Source organism: Macaca mulatta, chromosome X, assembly GCF_049350105.2.
Source record: "Macaca mulatta isolate MMU2019108-1 chromosome X, T2T-MMU8v2.0, whole genome shotgun sequence".
NCBI classification, from domain to species: Eukaryota; Metazoa; Chordata; class Mammalia; order Primates; family Cercopithecidae; genus Macaca; species Macaca mulatta.
The window spans coordinates 44,796,264-44,817,219 of record NC_133426.1 but is presented as its reverse complement, the minus strand read 5'-3'; positions in this window follow the sequence as shown (position 1 = coordinate 44,817,219).

Genomic DNA, 20,956 nt, shown 5'->3' with positions numbered 1-20,956 from the left:
AAGCAGCTGGGATTACAAGAGTGCGCCACCACACCCGACTAATTTTTGTATTTTTAGTAGAGACAGGATTTCACCATGTTGGCCAGGCTGGTCTCAAACTCCTGACCTCAGGTGATCCTCTCACCTCGGCCTCCCAAAGTGCTGGGATTACATGCAAGAGCCACCGCACCCAGCCCAAAAATTAATTTCTAAAATGCAACCTGACATTTGCATTTCCTTCCAGCTAAGATTTTTATAGAATTTGGCTGAAAATTGAAAAGAACTATAGCCTAAAACTAACAAACTGTTTCGCAGAGCAGCCAATTGACTCACATACTTTGCTCTCATTCCATCATCATTTTGGTATGTGTTCAAAGGTGTGCTGTGATTATGAACAAAGATGAAGTAGATATCAGGCTGCTTATGATGGTCAAGGAAACGATAACCTCAAAACACAACACATATTTCTTTTTCTCGGTTGTCATAATAAAATTAATTTGCATTACTTAAATTGTCAGTCCCCACAAATCTATCTGGAAGAAAATAGAACACAAATACTAAATAAATATGAAAACTGTCTGTTGGGGACAGCTCAACCTGGCTAAGGGAGAAGCTTTGTAATCTATGTAGTAATGTGGAGGCCCTAAACTAGTATTGGTGTCTAGTTATTTCATAAGTATACACTTCTTAAACTTTAAAACTATAGAAAAATTAACAAAATAATTTCAGACACTATTTTCTTTTCTTTTTTTTTTTTTTTTGAGACAGGGTTTTGCTCTTGTTGCCCAGGCTGGAGTGCAGTGGTGCAATCTCGGCTCACCACAACCTCCGCCTCCCAGGTTCAAGCCATTCTCCTGCCTCCGTCTCATGAGTAGCTGGGATTACAGGCTCGCGCCACCATGCCCAGCTAATTTTTTGTATTTCTAGTAGAGACGGGGTTTCACCATGTTGGCCAGGCTGGTCTCAAACTCCCGACCTCAGGTGATCCACCTGCCTCAGCCTCCCAAAGTGCAGGGATTACAGGCATGAGCCACCGCACCCGGCCACAGACACTATTTTCAAAGACAAGCATGACCCGTATTAAATATATTCATTTATTTATTCTTCATATTCTGTGACACCTATTAGTCTGAGGGATGTTGGATGTTTTAAAAGTCCACTATGGAGCTTTTCCTGGATAGATAACATTTTCTCCCCTTGAGTTTGGAAGCAGGTCACTTTCAGATCCCACTTGTCTCTACTTTTCCTCTTTTTTTTTTAAGCACACTGATGGAGGCAATTTTCCTTGTTATTTAGTGAAGAAAATGTGCAATGGACTTGCCCAAGAACACACTCTCTTTCCACCGATGGGAAAACACCCTGGATGTTAAGAATTAGTTAATGTTCAGATTTCTCAATTCAGTAGTCAAAGTCCTTTCTAATCTGATCTAAGCCTGCCTTTCAAATCTCATTCATTTATTCCTCAGATTTTTATTAAGAATCTATATACTGTGTTAGGCATTTTCACCTATATAAACCCTCAGTTCTGACCAAACAAAGCAAATGCTTTTGGCAAATACAAAATGTACATTCCTGTTTCCTTATCTTTGCTCATGCCATTTCTCTCTCTTGAGAAGCCTGACTCCTCTCTGCTTCCTGAATTCTATCCAAGCTTCAAGACTCAGCTTGATTAATTTAACAAGAGGATCAACTGAGCATCCAATCTGTGTCAGGTACGATCTTAGCAGTGTAGATCCATCACAATACAGGACCTGATTCCCAAGAGCTTATACTTTGGTCAGAGAGATAGATAACCTTGGAAGAGTCTAGAAGAGAGGGTATGATTCATTGTTTTAGGTGAGCGTTGGGGGGCCAGGGGCAGTAGGTGTATGTCATGGAAGGTTTAACAGAAAACGTGACTAGGAAAAGTCTTTTTGTTTTTATTACTTATTATTTATAGTGTCCAAGTTTGTGTTTTGAAAAATATCAAACCTACATAAAAGCTGCAAGAATAGAACAATGAGCATCTGTTTACCCTTCACCTGTGCTTCTATTGTTAACATTTCACCACTTTTGTTTTATCTCTCTATTTTGATATACAAACACACAAGTTTATTTGCTTGTTTCTTTTTGCTGAAACATTGAGAGTTTCTTGTAGATATAGCAACAATTTAGCCCTTCAGCACATATCTCCAAAGAACAAGTACATTCTCTTCCATAACCACAGTACAATGACCATACTTAGGAAATTAGCATTGGCCCCATATTATTATCTAACATGTAGCCCATATTCAAATTTCACCAAGTCTCTTAATATTATTTATAGCTGTTTTTTTTTCTTTTGATTCAGGATTGAATTAAGGATCACACAATGCATTTAGCCATCACGCTTCTTTAGCATGTTTAAATTTGGAGCTGTTGCTGAGTCTTTTGTTTTGGTCTTGCTGGACATTGGCACTTTTAAGAGTTCAGGCCGGTTTTGCAGAACATCTTTCAAAGTGTATTTGTTTGATTGTTCCCTCAGGATTAGATTCAGGTGAAATATTTTTTGCAAGAACACCACCAGAGTGTTGGATTCTCAGTACATCGTACCAGGGGGCATACGTTATTTGTTTGTTCCATTAATGGTGATGAGAAATTTTTTCATTTCTCTTTCAATAGCTTTAGGAGTTCTAGTGGTTTCGGGTTACATGGATGAATTGTATAATGGCCAAGTCTGAAATTTTAGTGCATCCATCACCTGAGTAGCGTACATTCTTCCCAATATGTAGTTTTTAAATATCTCCCCACCATCCTCCCCCATTCTGAGTCTCCAATGTCCATTATACCAGTCTATATGCCTTTGTGTACCCATAGGTTAGCTCCCACTTATGAGGACATGTGACCAGGCATGGTGGCTCATGCCTGTAATCCCAGCATTTTGGGAGGCCAAGGCGGATGGATCACCAGAGGTCAGGAGTTCGAGACCAGCTTGGCCAACATGGCGAAACCCCGTCTGTACTAAAAATACAAAACTTGGCCGGGCGCGGTGGCTCACGCCTGTAATCCCAGCACTTTGGGAGGCCGAGGCGGGCGGATCACAAGGTCAGGAGATCGAGACCACGGTGAAACCCCGTCTCTACTAAAAATACAAAAAATTAGCCGGGCGCGGTTGTGGGCGCCTGTAGTCCCAGCTACTCGGGAGGCTGAGGCAGGAGAATGGCGTGAACCCGGGAGGCGGAGCTTGCAGTGAGCCGAGATCGCGCCACTGCACTCCAGCCTGGGCGACAGAGCGAGACTCCGTCTCAAAAAAAAAAAAAAAAAAAAAAAAAAAAAAATACAAAACTTAGCTGGGTATGGTGGTGCGCGCTTGTACTCCCAGCTATTTGGGAGACTGAGGTGGAGGATCACTTGAACTTGGGAGGATCGCTTGAACCCAGGAGGCAGAGGTTGCAGTAAGCCGAGATCGTGCCACTGCAATCATGCCTGGGCTAGAGAGTGAGACTCGTCTCCAAAAAAAAAAAAAAAAAAAAAAAAGTCAGAACATGCGATATTTGGTTTTCCATTCCTGAGTTACTTCACTTAGAATAATGTTCCCCAGTTCCATCCAGGTTGCTGCAAAAAGCATTATTTTGTTCTTTTTTTATAGCTGAGTAGTATTCCATGGTGTATATATATCACATTTTCTTTATCCACGTATCAGTTGATGGGCACTTAGTTTTGTTCCATGTTTTTGCATTTGCGAATTGTGCTGTAATAAATATATGCGTGTAGATGTCTTTTTGATATAATTACTTCTTTTCCTTTGGGTAGATACACAGAAGTGGGATTGCTGGATCAAATGGTAGATCTACTTTTAGTTCTTTAAGGAATCTCCATACTGTTTTCCGTAAAGGTTGTACTAATTTACATTCCCCCAGCAGTGTTACCTTTTTACCACATACACACCAACATCTATTAAATTTTATTTACTTAATTTAATTTATTTATTTACTTTTGAGATGGAGTTTCGCTCTTGCCACCCAGGCTGGAGTGCAGTGGCACCATCTCAGCTCACTGTAACCTCTACCTCCTTGGTTCAAGCGATTCTCATGCCTCAGCTTCCTATGTAGCTGGGATTACAGGTGCGCACCACCAAGCCTGGCTAATTTTTGTATTTCTAGTAGAGATGGGGTTTCACTATGTTGGCCAGGCTGGTCTCGAACTCCCAACCTCAGGTGATCCGCCCACCTCGGCCTCCCAAAGTGCTGGGCTTACAAGCATGAGCAACCATGCCCAGCCTTTACTTTTTAATATTGGCCATTCTGCCTGGGGTAAGATGGCATTGTATTGTGGTTTTGATTTACATTTCCCTGATGATTAGTGATGTTGAGCCTTTTTTCATGTTTGTTGAGCATTTGTATATCTTCTTTTGAGAAACATCTATTCATGTCATTTGCCCACTTTTTAATGAGATTATTTGTTTTTTTCCTGCTGATTTGCTTGAGTTCCTTGTAGATTCTGGATATTAGTCCTTTGTTGAATGCATAGTTTGCAAATATTTTCTCCCATTCTGTGAGTTGTCTGTTTACTCTGCTGATTGTTTCTTTTGCTGTGCAGAAGCTTTTACATTTAATTATGTCCCATTTGTTTATTTTTGTTTTGTTGCATTTGCTTTTGGGGTCTTAGTCATGAATTCTTTGCCTACACCAATGTCCAGAAGAGTTTTCCTAGGTTTTCTTCTAGAATTTTTATGGCTTCAGGTCTTACATTTAAGTCTTTAATCAATCTTGAGTTGATTTTTGTACATGGTGAGAGAAATGAATCCAGTTTCATTCTTCTACATGTGGGATCCAGTTTTCCCAACACCATTTATTGAATTGGGTGTCCTTTCCTCAGTTTATGTTTTTGTATGCTTTGTCAAAGATCAGTTGGTTGTAAGTATTTTGCTTTATTTCTGGATTCGCCATTCTATTCCATTGGTCTATGTATCTACTTTCATACCAGTACCACCATAGCCTTGCAGTATAATTTGAAGTGTGGTAATGTGATGCCTCTAGATTTTTTCTTTTTGCTTCTGATTGCTTTGGCTATTTGGGCTTTTTTTTGGTTCTATATGAATTTTAGGATCATTTTTTCTAATTCTGTGAAAAAATGATGTCAGCATTTTCATAGGAATTGCATTGAATTTATAGATTGCTTTGGGCAGTATGGTCATTTTCATGATATTGATTCTTCTGATTCATGAGCATGGGATATATTTGCATTTGTTTGTGTTATCTACAATTTCTTTCAGCAGTATTTTGCAGTTCGTCTTGTAGAGATATTTCACCTCCTTGGGTAAGTATATTCCTAAGTTGTTTGGGTTTTTTGTAGCTAGTGTAACAGCAATTGAGGTTTTTGTGTTTTGTTTTGTTTTGTTTTTAAGACAGAGTCTTGCTCTGTCGCCTGGGCTGGAATGCAATGGCGTGATCTCGGCTCACTGCAACCTCCGCCTCCCAGGTTCAAGTGATTCTCCTGCTTCAGCCTCCTGAGTAGCTGAGATTACAGGTGCCTGTCACCACGCCCTGCTAATTTTTTGTATTTTTAGTAGAGACAGGGTTTCACTATGTTGGCCAGGCTGGTCTCCAACTCCTGACCTCATGTTCCGCCTGCCTCGGCCTCCCCAGATTCTGGGATTACAGGCGTGAGCCACTGCACCCAGTTGCAATTGAGTTCTTGATTTGATTTTCAGCTTGGTCATTGTTGGTGTATAGCAGTGGTTACTGATTTGTATACATTGATTTTGCAACCTGAGACTTTACTGAATTCATTTATCAAATCTACAAGTCTTTTGGAAGAGTCTTTAGGATTTTCTAGATATACTACCTACCACATCATTGGCAAACAGAGAGTTTGACTTCCTCTTTTCCAATTTCTTTTCGTTTTTTTAGACAGAATCGCACTTTGTTGCCCAGGCTGGAGTGCAGTGGCACGATCTCAACTCACTGCAACCTCCACCTCCTGGGCTCAAGCAATTCTCTAGCCTTGCCTCCTGAGTAGTTGGGATTACAGGCATGTACCACCACGCCTTTTGTATTTTTAGTAGAAACAGGGTTTCACCGTGTTGGCCAGGCTGGTGTCAAACTTCTGACCTAAGGTGATCCACCTGCCTCGGCCTCCCAAACTGTTGGGATTACAGGCATGAGCCACCGTGCCCAGCTCTCTTTTCCAATTTGGATGCCCTTTATTTCTTTCTCTTGCCTGATTGCTCTGGCTAGGACTTCCAGTACTATGCCAAATAACAGTGGTGAAAGTGGACATCCTTGTCTTGTTCCTTTTCTCAGAGGGAATGCTTTCAACTTTTCCTCATTCAGTATGATGTTGGCTGTCAGTCTGTCATATATGGCTTTTATTATTTTGAGGTATGTTCTTTCTATGCCTAGTTTATTGAGGGTTTTTGTCATAAAGGGATGCTGGATTTTATCAAATGCTTTTTTGCATCTATTGAGATGATCATATGGATTTTGTTTTTAATTCTGTTTATGTGATGAATCACATTTGTTGACTTGCATATGTTGAACTATCTGTGTGAATGATGATCATTTTGACCACTTGGCTACGGTGGCATTAGCTAAGCTTCTCCAATGTGAATGCAATTTTTCCCCTTTGTATCAATAATTTTATTATTATTATTATTTTTTATTGAGACAGAGTCTCACTCTGTGGCCCAGACTGGAGTGCAGTGGCATGATCTCAGTTCACTGCGGACTCTGTCTCCCAGGTTCAAGCAATTCTCCCACCTCAGCCTCCTGAGTAGCTGGGATTACAGGTGCCTGTCACCACACCCAGCTAATTTTTAAATTTTTAGTAGAGACAGGATTTTGCCATGTTGATCAGGCTGGTTTTGAACTCCTGACCTCAAGTGATGCGCCCACCTCAGCCTCTCAAAGTGCTGGGATTACAGGCGTGAGCCACCGCACCTGGACCTCTTTGTATCAATAATTAATAAGGAGTATGTGAGGTGGTGCTTTGAGTTTGTAGGACTATCTTTGGAATAGAACGTTAAAGAATGAAAAGGAGTTTTCCAGTCAGACAAAGAGGAAAGGATATTCTAGACAGAAAGGGAAGCATATGCAAAGGTATATCAGTATGAAATAGTGTCAGAAGGACAAAGAACAACTCAGAATTGCTAGTGTATACAGAGTGAAGCTGTAGAAGTCATGGGAAGGATGGCTAGAGATCCCAGACGGCCTTTAAGCAGGTACTTAGGCTTGATCCTGTAGGTCAGGTGACACACAAGTTTTTTTGTTTGTTTGTTTGTTTGTTTGCTTGTTTGTTTTTCAGATGGAATCTTGCTCTGTCACCCAGCCTGGAGTGCAGTGACACGATCTTGGCTCACTGCAACCTCTGCCTCCCGGGTTCAAGCAATTCTCTGCATCAGCCTCCTGAATAGCTGGGATTACAGGCACACACCACCACACCCAGCTAATTTTTTTTTTTTGTATTTTTAGTAGAGATGAGGTTTCACCATGTTAGCCAGGATGGTCTCGATCTCCTGACCTTGTGATCCGCCCGCCTCGGCCTCCCAAAGTGCTGAGATTACAAGCGTGAGCCACCGCGCCCAGCTCTAATGTTTGCATTTTTAGTAGAGACGGGGTTTCACCATCTTGGCCAGGCTGATCTTGAACTCCTGACCTCGTGATCCACCCACCTTGGCCTGCCAAAGTGCTGGGATTACACGTGTGAGCCACCTCACCTGGTGACACACAAGTATTTTATGCAGGGAAATAGCATCATCAGAATAGAATTTTAGGAAGCTCACTGACAGCTATATGGATGAATTTGTAGAGAGAAGGGATGAAGTGGTAAGAATGGCAATACTAGAGGGAGTGAGAACTATTGCAGTAGTCTAGGTGAGCAATGAGATACATCTATTACAGACTCTTTCCTGACATGGAAGCTCGATCAAATCCAAATATATTTCATCTAATCAAATGTACACATGGGCTAGGCCACATAAGAGGATGGAATACCAAACTTCCTATGGATCAGGCTCTAGAGAGTTTGACGTCCTGAAAGGAGGAGAGTTAAGGCAAGAGGTTGAGGTTGCAGGTAATATATTTAAATTGGAGGGTGCCGGTAGGGAGAACACCTGAAGGCATATAGGGTGAGGGCACAGGAGAGCCATGTAACTAAAGGGAGTTGCATGTTATGCTGTGCAACAGACAAGTAAGATGGGAGTTTCCCAGCAGAAGGCCCTGAGGCAGAGGTGGCAGTTGGCCTCCCTGAGTAATAATGAGCAAGGGAGAGTTATGTGTGAATTTCAGATGTGGGGCTGGGTCAGTTGCAACACAATATACAGCCGGCAGGAAGCCAGCTCCTCTAGGACTTGTTGCTGGGCTCAGCCTGGTCCTTGGTTTATGGACGGTGAGTGGGGAGACAGATGGATATGAATATGAAAGTCTTTAAATAACACCCTCTAGTCCTGAATACAAATAACATGAGAAAATGATTGTTGCTTATTTGTTAGGTGAAAAAAAAAAACAGTTTATAAGAAACTAGATACATTTTTGTAAAGGCAAAATATATATGTGTGTGTATTCGTCATTACATGTACATATCATATATATTAAACACCTATTTATGAATCCTATTTATGGAAATATTAGGTATCTGAAGCAGCTCTAGTTATGGAGTAAGAATTCAATTTGTTAAAGTTTTTTTCATTGTCGGTTTTAACCGTAATCTGTATGAATAATTCACATTAAGAGAGACTTTTATTTATTTATATTGACAAATGACAAATTGAGCTGGGCCTGGTAGGTAACACAGGGAGACCCGTCTCTACAAAAGACTTTTTAAAACATTTTTAAAAGGCCGCGCGCGGTGGCTCACTCCTGTAGTTTCAGCACTTTGGGAGGCCGAGGCAGGTGGATCACCTGAGGTCGGGAGTTGGAGACCAGCCTGACCAACATGGAGAAACCCTGTCTCTACTAAAAATACAAAAATTAGCTGGGCGTGGTGGTGCATGCCTGTAATCCCAGCTACTCGAGAGGCTGAGGCAGGAGAATCACTTGAACCCCGAAGGCGGATGTTGAGGTGTGCCGAAATCTCGCCATTGCATTCCAGTCTGGGCAACAAGAGAGAAACTCCGTCTCAGTAAATAAATAAATAAATAAATAAATAAATAATTTAAAAAATTAACTGACTGTGGTGGCATGCACCTGTGGTCCCAGCTACTTTGGGAGGCTCAGGTGGGAGGATTGCTTGAGCCCAGGAGGTCGAGGCTCCCATGAGCCATGATCATGCCACCACACTCCAGCCTGGGTGAAAGATCGAGACTGTCTCAAAAAAAACCCCACACCCAGCAATTTGGGAGGTAGACACGGGCGGATCACTTGAGGTCAGGAGTTCCAGACCAGCCTGGCCAAAATGGTGAAACCCCGTCTCTACTAAAAATACAAAAATTAGCTGGGCGTGGTTGTGGGCGCCTGTAATCCCAGCTATTTGGGAGGCTGAGGCAGGAGAATTGCTTGAACTCGGGAGGCGGAGGTTGCAGTGAGCCATGATAGCGCCACTGCACTCCAGCCTGGGCAACACAGTCCATCTCAAAACAAACAAACAAACAAACCAAAAACAAAAACAAAACCCACAAAAAAAAATGACAAATTGTATATAGTTATGCTGTATAACATTGTTGCAATATGTATAAACACTGTGGAATGATTAAAGCATGCTAATTAACATATCTGTCACCTCACATATTTTTGTGAATGCTAGATACTATTTAGTGTTATATTTGACTGGTAGGATTCAGGGAATCCTCCTTTTTTGTCACTTGTCTCTATTTTCAAATTTTCTTTTCTTTCTTCTTCTTCTTCTTTTTTTTTTTTTTTTTTTTTTGAGGAGTTTCGCTTTTGTTACCCAGGCTGGAGCGCAATGGCACGATCTCGGCTCACCGCAACCTCCGCCTCCCAGGTTCAAACGATTCTCCTGCCTTAGCCTCCCGGCTAGCTGGGATTACAGGCAGGCGCCATCACCGTCCTGCTAGTTTTGTATTTTTAGTAGAGGCGGGGTTTCTCCCGTGTTGGTCAGGCTGGTCTCAAACTTCTGACCTCAAATGATCCACCCACCTCGGCCTCCCAAAGTGCTGGGATTACAGGGGTGAGCCACCGCATGCAGCCCTTATATTTTCAAATTTTCTAAAATAATGTGTGCTATTTTGTAATGAGAAAAAAGAAAGAATCCAAGTGTTCTTAAACGTTATCAACAAATACCCTTTTCTTTTTTGCCAATAAAATTAACAAAGTTGGGCCGGGTGCTGCGGCTCACATCTGTAATCCCATCACCTTGGGAGGCCGAGGCAAGCTGATCACCTAAGTTCAGGAGTTCGAGACCAGCCTGGGCAACATGGCAAAACCCCATCTCTACTAAAAATACAAAAGTTAGTCGGGCATGGGCACCCCTCCCCCTGCCGTGCTATAATCCCAGCTACTCTGCAGGCTGAGGCAGGAGAAACGCTTGAACTCGGGAGGTGGCAGTTGCAGTGAGCTGAGATCACACCACTGCACTGCAGCCTGGGCAACAGAGTGAGACTCTGTCTCAAATAAAATAAAATAAAATTAGCAAAGTTGAAAAACTGATAATACATGGTGGTGACAAGAATTCAGAGAAATGGGTACTCTCATGCGCTGTCAGATTTGGAGATGGGATACAGCAACACTGGCCAAACCATGTGGTGATCATATAAATCAACAAAAACTCTTATGGCCTTGGTGGGAGAATAAGGAGGGTACTATCAATTTGCAATATCCAGTAAACTGACAGTGCACATACTCTATCCCCCAGCAGCTCCACCCCAGGTAGAAACTCTTGCTCATATACACGAGAAGACATTTACAGGAATGTTTATAGCAATGTTGCCTATAATAGTGAAAAAATGGGCCGGGCACAGTGGCTCACACCTGTAATCCCAACACTTTGGGAGGCCGAGGAGGGTGGATCACAAGGTCAGGAGATGGAGACCATCCTGGCTAACACGGTGAAAGCCCGTCTACTAAAAATACAAAAAAAAAAAAAAAAATAGCCGGGAGTAGCGGCACGCACCTGTAATGGCATGCGCCTGTAATTTCACCTACTTGGGAGGGTGAGGCAGGAGAATCGCTTGAACCAGGAGGCGAAGGTTGCAGTGAGCCTAGATCGTGCACTGCACTCCAGCCTGAGTGACAGAGCAAGGCTCCGTTTCAAAAAAAAAAAAAAAAAAGAAGTGAAAAAATGGAAACAATATAAACGTTCACCAAGAAGAAAATTAAAATTTGATGGCATAGTCATATAATGAACACCACACAAACAGCTATGAAAATAAATGAACTAGAGCTACATGTGTAAACCTATAAGCCTCAAAAGTGTAATGCTGTAGAAAAAGAGCAAATCACAGGAGAATATGTGCAGTAAGAAGTTTAAAGACAAGAAGAACAGTACTATATATTGTTTATGCATGCATATGCATATACATGTATTATATATAGCAAAAGTTAAAAACCCTGCATAGGTCTGAGAAATACCAAATTGCAGATATGATTCCTCTAGGGAAAGATGGGCTCTGGGAGGGCTAGATAGGATGTTTCAATATGTCTTAATACTTTATTTCATTAAGAAAATAGATCTAAAGCAAATATGGCAAAATGTTAAGGCCTGACAAACTGCATATTGGGTATATAGGTATTTATTATAATATCCAGTAGACTGTTAGGATTGCTTGAAACATTTCTTAATAAAAAGGAATGGGGAAAAATGTACATAAGCTCTGAGCTAGCAATTTCTCTGCTGGTAATTTATTTATTGTAGGGAAATCCTTACAAATGTGTACAAGAGATTTACCTACCAACACCTTTATTGTAAGTATTATTTATGATATAAAAAATTGGAAAAAACCTAATCCGGCAATAAGGGCTTGTTTAACTATATTACAACACCTCCATATGGTAAAATATAATGCAGATCTTAAAATGATAACCCAGAAGAATGTTTATGGATACAAAGAAAAATTCACAATATTTTGTTAATAAAAATACTATAAAAGAGTTTAATCTCAATTTATAAAATAAAGTAATATCTATCTATATATGTAGATTCATGAATAGAAGAAAGCAAAGAAGGAAATACACAAAAATGTCCACAATCATTGTCTCTGAGCAGTGTTATTGTAGAAGTTTTATAGTTTCTGGATTTTCCCCACATATATGTAATAGATATGTAACAGTTTACAATTAGAAAACTATGCTTTAAAAAGATACCAATAAGATGGTTTTGGTGGGAGATAATATGGAATTAGACAAAAAAGCAGCAACCGCAGGATGAAGAAAAAAAGAGACAAAATCAAGAGTGTTGAAGAAGGTATAATCGACAAAAATTTCTAACAGATTAAGAAGGGAGGGGAAAGTAGAAATATCATGATCACTTGCTGGTTTCTGACTTGGGCGCCTGGGCAGCTAATGATACCATTCCCTGAAATAAGAAATGCACAAGGGAGATCAGATCCAGCATGAAAGATGAACGAGGAGTACAATTTGGAAGAGAATGAAATTGAAAGGCCCTAGGACATTGTGGCAAACAGTGTGGAGCTCCTATCCTGTATTCACTCCCTCCTGTCTAACTTTTAACAGGAGTCCCTTGCCAACGACTGGTTTAGAAATGGGCAACTAACCAACATCTGGCAAATGGTATGCTAGAGGAAGTCTACTGGAAGTTCCTGGGAAAGGTTTCCTGGTTCCTAAGAAAAAGACAATAGTACTAGATGCCCCTCTTTCCTCCTCTGAACATGTCATTTCTGGGTGTGATACCCAGATCTTGGTAGCTATCCTGCAGCCCTGTGGCAAGGTAACCTGAGGGCAAAGCCAGCAGAAGGGAGAGATGGGAAGAACATGTGTCCTTGACAGTGTTGACGGAATTATTTATTAACTAACCCCAGAACTTGCTTATCTCTAGACTCCTTGTTATGGGAGATAATAAACCCTTATTGCTTATGCGTTTTGAGTCAGGATGTTCTGTTGCTTGCAACATTTATCTGAAGTAATATAGGCAATTCTGTGGAGATGTCCAGAGGTAGAACAAAGGCTTCTGAGAGGAAGACTTGCCTGAAGTCAAAAGTAGCAAAGTCTTAATCCTATTGACAATCTGGGATAAGTTGTTTGGTGGATTTTATTTTACTTCATTTTGAGACAGGATCACCCAAGCTGGAGTGTAGTGGTGCAATCACAGATCATTGCAGCCTCGACCTCCCAGACTCAAGCGATCCACCTCACCCTCCCTCGCAGCTGGGACTACAGGCACATGCCACCACACCCGGATAATTTTTGTATATTTTGTAGAGATGGGGTTTTGCCATGCTGCCCAGGCTGGTCTTGAACTCCTGGGCTCAAGCGATCTTCCAGTCCCAGCCTCCCAAAGTGCTGGGGTAACAGGCATGAGCCACTGCCCTGGCCTGTTTGGTGTTTTTAAATTGTCTTAAAATTGGAAATTTAAAGCAATTCTATAATATTATATGTTATATTTTATTTGTGTAAGTGTATGTTTATTTAATTTAATTAATTAATTTATTTATTTATTTTTTTATTTTTTGAGACGGAGTCTCGCTCTGTCGCCCAGGCTGGAGTGCAGTGGCCGGATCCCAGCTCACTGCAAGCTCCACCTCCCGGGTTTACGCCATTCTCCTTCCTCAGCCTCCCGAGGAGCTGGGACTACAGGCGCCCGCCACCTCGCCTGGCTAATTTTTTTTTTGTATTTTTTAGTAGAGACGGGGTTTCACCATGTTAGCCAGGATGGTCTCGATCTCCTGACCTTGTGATCCGCCCGTCTCGGCCTCCCAAAGTGCTGGGATTACAGGCTTGAGCCACCGCGCCCGGCCCTATTTTATTTTATTTTTTGAGACAGAGTTTCACTCTTGTTGCCCAGGCTGCAGTACAGTGGTGCGATCTCGGCTCACTGCAACCTCCACCTCCTGGGTTCAAGTGATTCTCCTGCCTCAGCCTCCCAAGTAGCTGGGATTACAGGTGCACGTCATCATGTCCAGCTGCTTTTGTATTTTTAGTAGAGACGGGGTTTCACCATGTTGGTCAGGCTGGTCTCGAACTCCTGACCTCAGGTGATCCATCTGCCTTGGTCTCCCAAAGTGCTGGGATTACAGGCATGAGCCACTGAGCCCGGTTGCTTATTTTATTATAAGTATATTTTATTTATATGAGTGTATGCTTATTTTTAATCTAATAATACTGAAGTTTAGGCCAGTCGAAGTGACTCATGCCTGTAATCCCAGCACACTGGGAGGCCAAGGCAGGCAGATCACAGGAGGCCAGGAGTTCAAGACCTGCCTGGCCAACATGGTGAAACCCCTTCTCTACTGAAAATACAAAAATTAGCCGAGCATGGTGGTGCGTGCCTATAATCCCAGCTACTTGGGAGGCTGAGGCAGGAGAATCACTTGAACCCAGGAAGCAGAGTTTGAAGTGAGCCGAGATCGTGCCACTGCACTCTAGCCTGGGCAACAGAGCAAGACTTCATCTCAAAAAATAAAAAATTATATATATATGTAAGTTTATAGGGTAAAAAGTGAAATTCTCACTTTCATTCTCCCACTAATTCCATTTTTTTACTCAGGAGCAATTAACTGCTGATAATAATATGATGAGTTTTCCTTCAGATGTTTTACTGAGCATTTTGCACACACACACATTTTTACTAAAATTGGAAAGAATATTTAAGATGGTCTAAAGTTTTGGACTTGGCAGTCCTGTGGAAGGAAAAAGAAAAAAAAGATGGTCTAAGGTACAACATAGGTCATGGAGCATACTTGAAATTCATGGTAGAGAGCACTGGTACCTCAAAAAATTAAAGCAGTCATCTTTCAGAAGAGCCAGAATAATATGTCAGTGGGCCTGTGAGAAATGGGCTAGACAAGAAAGACATACATATGTATTAACAGAGTGTGTTCAGAGAGAACAAAGATATTAAAGTCAGAAGTCTCAGAGATAGACCCTTCAATTTTCAGGCATTGATTAATGACAGAGCTTCTCGTGTGGGCAATTCAATGCAGCATGCTTTGGGATGAGTCATTTTGGATCATGCGCCAAGATTCTCCACGATGTGTAGCAGTAGCAGGGATTCATTTGTGTAAGGATGAGTAATCATTTAAGGATTGTATAAGGATGGGTAATGCTGAGGAAATTAAGGAGTATCATATTTATAAAATCACACTATATAGGTTAGTCTAAAATTATTTGAATTTAACAATATATCTTGGAGATCTGTTCATGTTGAACTCATTTTTTTCACAGGCTGTGTGGTATTTCATAGTATGAATGTACTGTACATTATTTAACCATTACCACTTCGATTGATATTTGAGATATTTTCAGTTATTTATTATTACCAACAATGATGTAATAAACATCCTTGCACATGTACTTTTGTACATATGTGTGACTGTTCCAGTGTGGTAGATTCCTAGATGTAAAATTTCTGGGTCAAAGGGTATGTACACTTTATATTTTAATTATCATTTAGAATTGCTCACTAAAAAGCCCGTATCAATTGGTATTTCTACCAAAAGTATGTAAGAGCATACATCTTCATACCTTCCTTGACCTTGTACACTATCAATCCTTTTCATTTTCACCAATTTACTTTATTCTTCTTATTTTTTGAGACGGAGTCTCGCTCTGTCGCTCAGGCTGGAGTGCAGTGGCACAATTTCGGCTCACTGCAACTCCGCCTCACGGGTTCAAACGATTCTCCTGTCTCAGCCTCCTGACTAGCTGGGATTACAGCCACAAGATGCCACGCCAGGCTCATATTTTGTATTTTAGTAGAGACGGGATTTCACCATGTTGCCTAGGCTGGGTTACACCGTGTTGCCCAAGGTGGTCTCGCGCTTCTGAACTCAGGCAATCCACCTGCCTCAGCTTCCCCAAGTCCTGGGATTACAGGCGTGAGCCACCGTGCCCAGCCCATTTTCACCAATTTCGTGGGCGAAAATGATACCTCATTCTTTTAATTTTCATTTTGCTGATTATATATTACTAAATTAGAGCTTTTTTTAATTTTTATTTTATTATTATTATTTTTTGAGATGGAGTCTTGCTCTGTCGCCCAGGCTGGAGTGCAGTAGCACGATTTCGACTCACTGCAACCTCTGCCTCCCCTGTGCAAGCCATTCTCTAACCTCATCCTCAGCCTCCTAAGTAGCTGGGATTACAGGCATGTGCCACCACACCTGGCTAATTTTTTGTATTTTTAGTAGAGACGGAGTTTCATCATGTTGGCCAGGATAGTCTCAAACTCCTGACCTCAAGTGATCTGCCCGCCTCGGCCTCCCAAAGTGCTGGGATTAGAGGCGTGAGCCACTGCGCCTGGCCTAGAGCTTATTTTTATAAATTCATTCCTCAATATCCATGAATTGGTTCCAGGACCCACACAGATACCAAAATTTATGAATGTGTAAGTCCTTATATATAAAATGCTGTATTTGTTGCATATAACCTACATACATCCTCCTGAATCCTTCAAATCATCTTTAGATTACTTATAATAAAATGTAAATACTATGTAAATGGCTTTTATATACTAGTTAAAAATTGTATTTCTTATTGTATTGTTTTATTGTTTTATTTATTTATTTATTTATTTAGAGACGGAGTCTCGCTCTGTCGCCCAGGCTGGAGTACAGTGGTGCGATCTCAGCTCACTGCAATCTCCGCCTCCTGGGTTCACGCCATTCTCCTGCCTCAGCCTCCTGAGTAGCAGGGACTACAGGTGCCTGCCACCACTCCTGGCTAGTTCGGTTTTTTTTGTATTTTTAGTAGAGACGGGGTTTCACCGTGTTAGGTTTTTTTCTGAATATTTTAAAACCTCGGTTGATTGAATCCATGTATGGATGAAATCTCAGATGTGAAACCCATGGATATGGACATGGATATAGAGGGTCAGCTGTACCGTATATGCATTCATCATTTATATATCCTCTCTTCTGAGTTGCTGGTTAATATCTCTTGTTCATTTTTTCTCTAGATTTTTAAAATTAATAACCTATAGGAACTGTTATAGCAGTGAGATGTTAATCTTTTGTGTATTGTATGTTTTAAACATATTTTTTCCTAATCTGTTGTTCTTGTTTTTCAATTTTATTTTTAGTCTCTTTTGCCATATATAAATGTAAAATTATGTTGCTTAATCTGTAAATCTTTTTTTCTCTGCAGCTTCTGGATTTTTGATTTCCAAAACCAAGATTTAAATAAAGGCATTCTTTTTATTTACTTCCATTATTATTATTATTATTATTTTTTTTTTTTTTTGAGACACAGTTTTACTCTGTCACCTAGGCTGAAATGCAGTGGCGCAATCTTGGCTCACTGCAACCTCTGCCTCCCAGGTTTAAGCGATTCGCCTGCCTCAGCCTCAGGAGTAGCTAGGATTGCAGGTGCCCGCCATCACGGCCAGCTAATTTTTGTATTTTTAGTAGAGAGGAGGTTTCACTATATTGCCCAGGCTGGTCTTGAACTCCTGACCTCAAGTGATCCACCTCCCTCGGGCTCTCAAAGTGCTGAGATTACAGGTGTGAGCCACCGCATCCAGCCTACTTCCAGTATTTTACAGTTTTGTTTTCCATGTTTACAATTTTTTCCCTCAAAAAGAAACTTTTTTTGTGTGGAAGATTTCAAACATACGAAAGTAGAGAAAACAGTATAATTAATCGCCATATATATCCATTACCTAACCAACAACTATGAACTCATTCCCAATCTCGTTTCGTCTGTACCTCCCTGCCCGACTCCTATATTAATTTGAAGCAAATCCCAGGCATATTATTTCATTTGTAAATGTTTTAGTATGTTTCTCTAAAAGATAAAGATGCTTTGAATAAAAACCATATACCATTACTGTACCTAAAAATGCCTAAAATGCCTTTTTGTCACATACAAAATCCACATATCTATGTCATTCTACTTTTTAACTTTATATTTTGTTTCTTTGCTATTTTGTTTCTTTTCTCAAAAATTAAAAAGGAAAGAAAATGTTGGAGCTACAGTACTCCATCTCTGCTCCTCCTCTCCCTCGATATGAGTTTACGGAGTAAAAAGTGAAGGGCTCCCCTAACCAATCCATTGCTTTTCTCAGAGGCAAATTAGTACTGATAATGTAAGTTTCCTTTCAGATTTTATACTGAACATTTACACACACACATATTTTTGCCAAAATTGGAGGGAATGTTTAAGATGGTTTTTGGTAAAACAGAAACCATAAACCACCATCTTAAAGTTAGTAGTTTACACACACACATAAGCAACCTATTCTTTCGCTATTTATTTATTTATTTTATTTTTCGAGACAGAGTCTGACTGTGTCACCCAGGCCGGAGTGCAGTGGTGAGCTCGGCTCACTGCAGCCTCCGCCTCCTGGGTTCAAGTGATTCTCCTGTCTCAGCCTCCCAAGTAGCTGGAATTACAGGTGCCCGCCACCACACCATGCTAATTTTTTGTATTTTTAGTAGAGATGGGGTTTCACCATGTTGGCCAGGCTGGTTTTGAACTTCTGACTTCAAGTGAATCCTCCCACTTTGGCCTCCCAAAGTGCTGAAATTGCAGGCATGAGTCACTGTGCCCAGCCTATTTATTTATTTTTTTAAATTTTACTAATTCATTTATTTATTTATTACTATGATGAAATGTACATAACAAAATTTACCATTGCAATCATTTTCATGTGTACAATTCAGTGGTATTAAGTACATTCACATTGTTATGCAACTATCACCATCTATTACCAGAACTTTTTCACCATCCCAAACTGAAACTCTGTCCCTATTAAACAATGACTCCTGGCCAGGCATGGTGGCTCACGCCTGTAATCCCAGCACTTTGGGAGGCTGAGGTGGGTGGATCACGAGGTCAGGAGTTTGAGACCAGCCTGGCCAATATGGTGAAACCCCGTTTCTACTAAAAATACAAAAATTAGCCAGGCGTGGTCGTGTGTACCTGTAGTCCCAGCTACTTGGGAGGCTGAGGCAGAAGAATCACTTGAACCCGGGAAGCGGAGGTTGCAGTGAGCTAAGATTGTGCCACTGACTGGGTGACAGAGCAAGACTCTGTCTAAAAAAAAAAAAAAAGAAAATAAAAGAGGTTTAATTGACTTACAGTTCTGGAGGGCTCAGGAGGCCTCAGGAAATTTACAATCATGGCAGAAGGGGAAGCAAACACATCCTTTTTCACATGGCAGCATGAGAGAGAGGAATGAGCAAAAAGGGGAAAAGTCCCTTATAAAACCATCAGATCTTGTGAGACCTCACTCACTATCATGAGAACAGCAGCATGCGGGTAACCACCACCCTCATGATTCAATTACCTCCCACCAGGTCCCTCCCACAACATGTGGGGATTATGGGAACTATAATTCAAGATGAGATTTGGGTCAGGACACAGCCAAACCATACCATTCCACCCTGGCCCCTCCCAAATCTCATGTCCTCACATTCCAAAACACAATCATGCCCTTCCAACAGTCCCCCAAAGTCTTAACTCATTCCAGCATTAACTCCAAGTCCAAAGTCTCATCTGAGACAAGGCAAGTCTCTTTCACCTATGAGCCTGTAAAATGAAAAGCAAATTAGTTACCTCCTAGATACAATGGGGGTGCAGGCATTGGGTAAATACACCCATTCCAGATAGGAGAAATTGGCCAAAACAAAGGGGCTACAGACCCCATGCAAGTCCAAAATCCAGTGGGGTGGTCAAATTTTAAAGCTCTGAAATGATGTCCTTTGACTCCATGTCTCACATCCAGGTCATGCTGATGCAAGAGGCAGGCTCCATAGCCTTGGGCAGCTCTGCCCCTGTAGCTTTGCAGGGTACAACTCCCCTCCTGGCTGCTTTTACAGGCTGCCATTGAGTGTCTGCAGCTTTTCGAGTTGCACAGTGCAAGCTGTCAGTGGACCTACTATGCTGGGGTATGGAGGATGGTAGCCCTCATCTCACAACTCCACCAGGCAGTGTCCCAGTGGGGACTCTGTGTAGGGGCTCTGACCCCACCTTTCCCTTCTGTACTGCCCTAACATAGGTTCTCCATGAGGACTTCACTCCTGCAGCAGACTTCTGCCTGGACATTCAGACATTTCCATATATCCTCTGAAATATAGGCAAAGGTTCCCAAACCTCAGTTCCTGTTTTCTGCGCACCTGTAGGACCAACACCATGTGGAAGCTACCAAGGCTTGGGTCTTACACTCTCTGAAGCAATGACCAGAGCTGTACCTTGGCCCCTTTTAGCCCTGGCTGGAGCTGAAGCAGCTGGGATGCAAGGCACTGTGTCCTGAGGCTGCATAGAGCAGGCGACCCTGGGCCCAGGCTAGGAAACCATTTTTCCCTTCCAAGCCTTGGGCCTATGATGGGAGGGGCTGTCTTGAAGAGTTCTGACAGGACCTGGAGACATTTTCCCCATTGTCTTGGCAATTAACATTTGGCTCCTCGTTACTTATGCAAATTTCTGCAGCCTGCTTGAATTTCTCCTCAGAAAATGTGTTTTTCTTTCCTATCACATCATCAGGCTGCAAATTTTCCAAGCTTTTATGCTCTGCTTCCCTTTCAAACCTAAGTTCCAATTCCAAACCATTTCTCTCAAGTTCAAAGTTCCACAGATCTCTAGGGCAGGGGCAAAATACTGCCAGTCTCTTTGCTAAAGCATAACAAAAGTCACCTTTTTTCCCAACAAGTTCCTCATCTCCATTTGAGACCACCTCAACCTGGACTTCATTGTCCCTATCACTATCAGCATTTTGGTCAAAGCCATTCAACAAGTCTGTAGGAAGTTCCAAACTTTCCCACATCTTCCTGTCTTCTGAGCCCTCCGAGTCTTTAGGAAGTTCCAAAATTTCCCACATTTTCCTTTCTTCTTATGAGCCCTCCAAGCTGTTCCAACCTCTGCCCATTATCCAGTTCCAAAGTCACTTGCACATTTTCGGATATCCTTATAGCAGCACCCCAGTCTACCAGTAACAATTTACTGCATTAGTC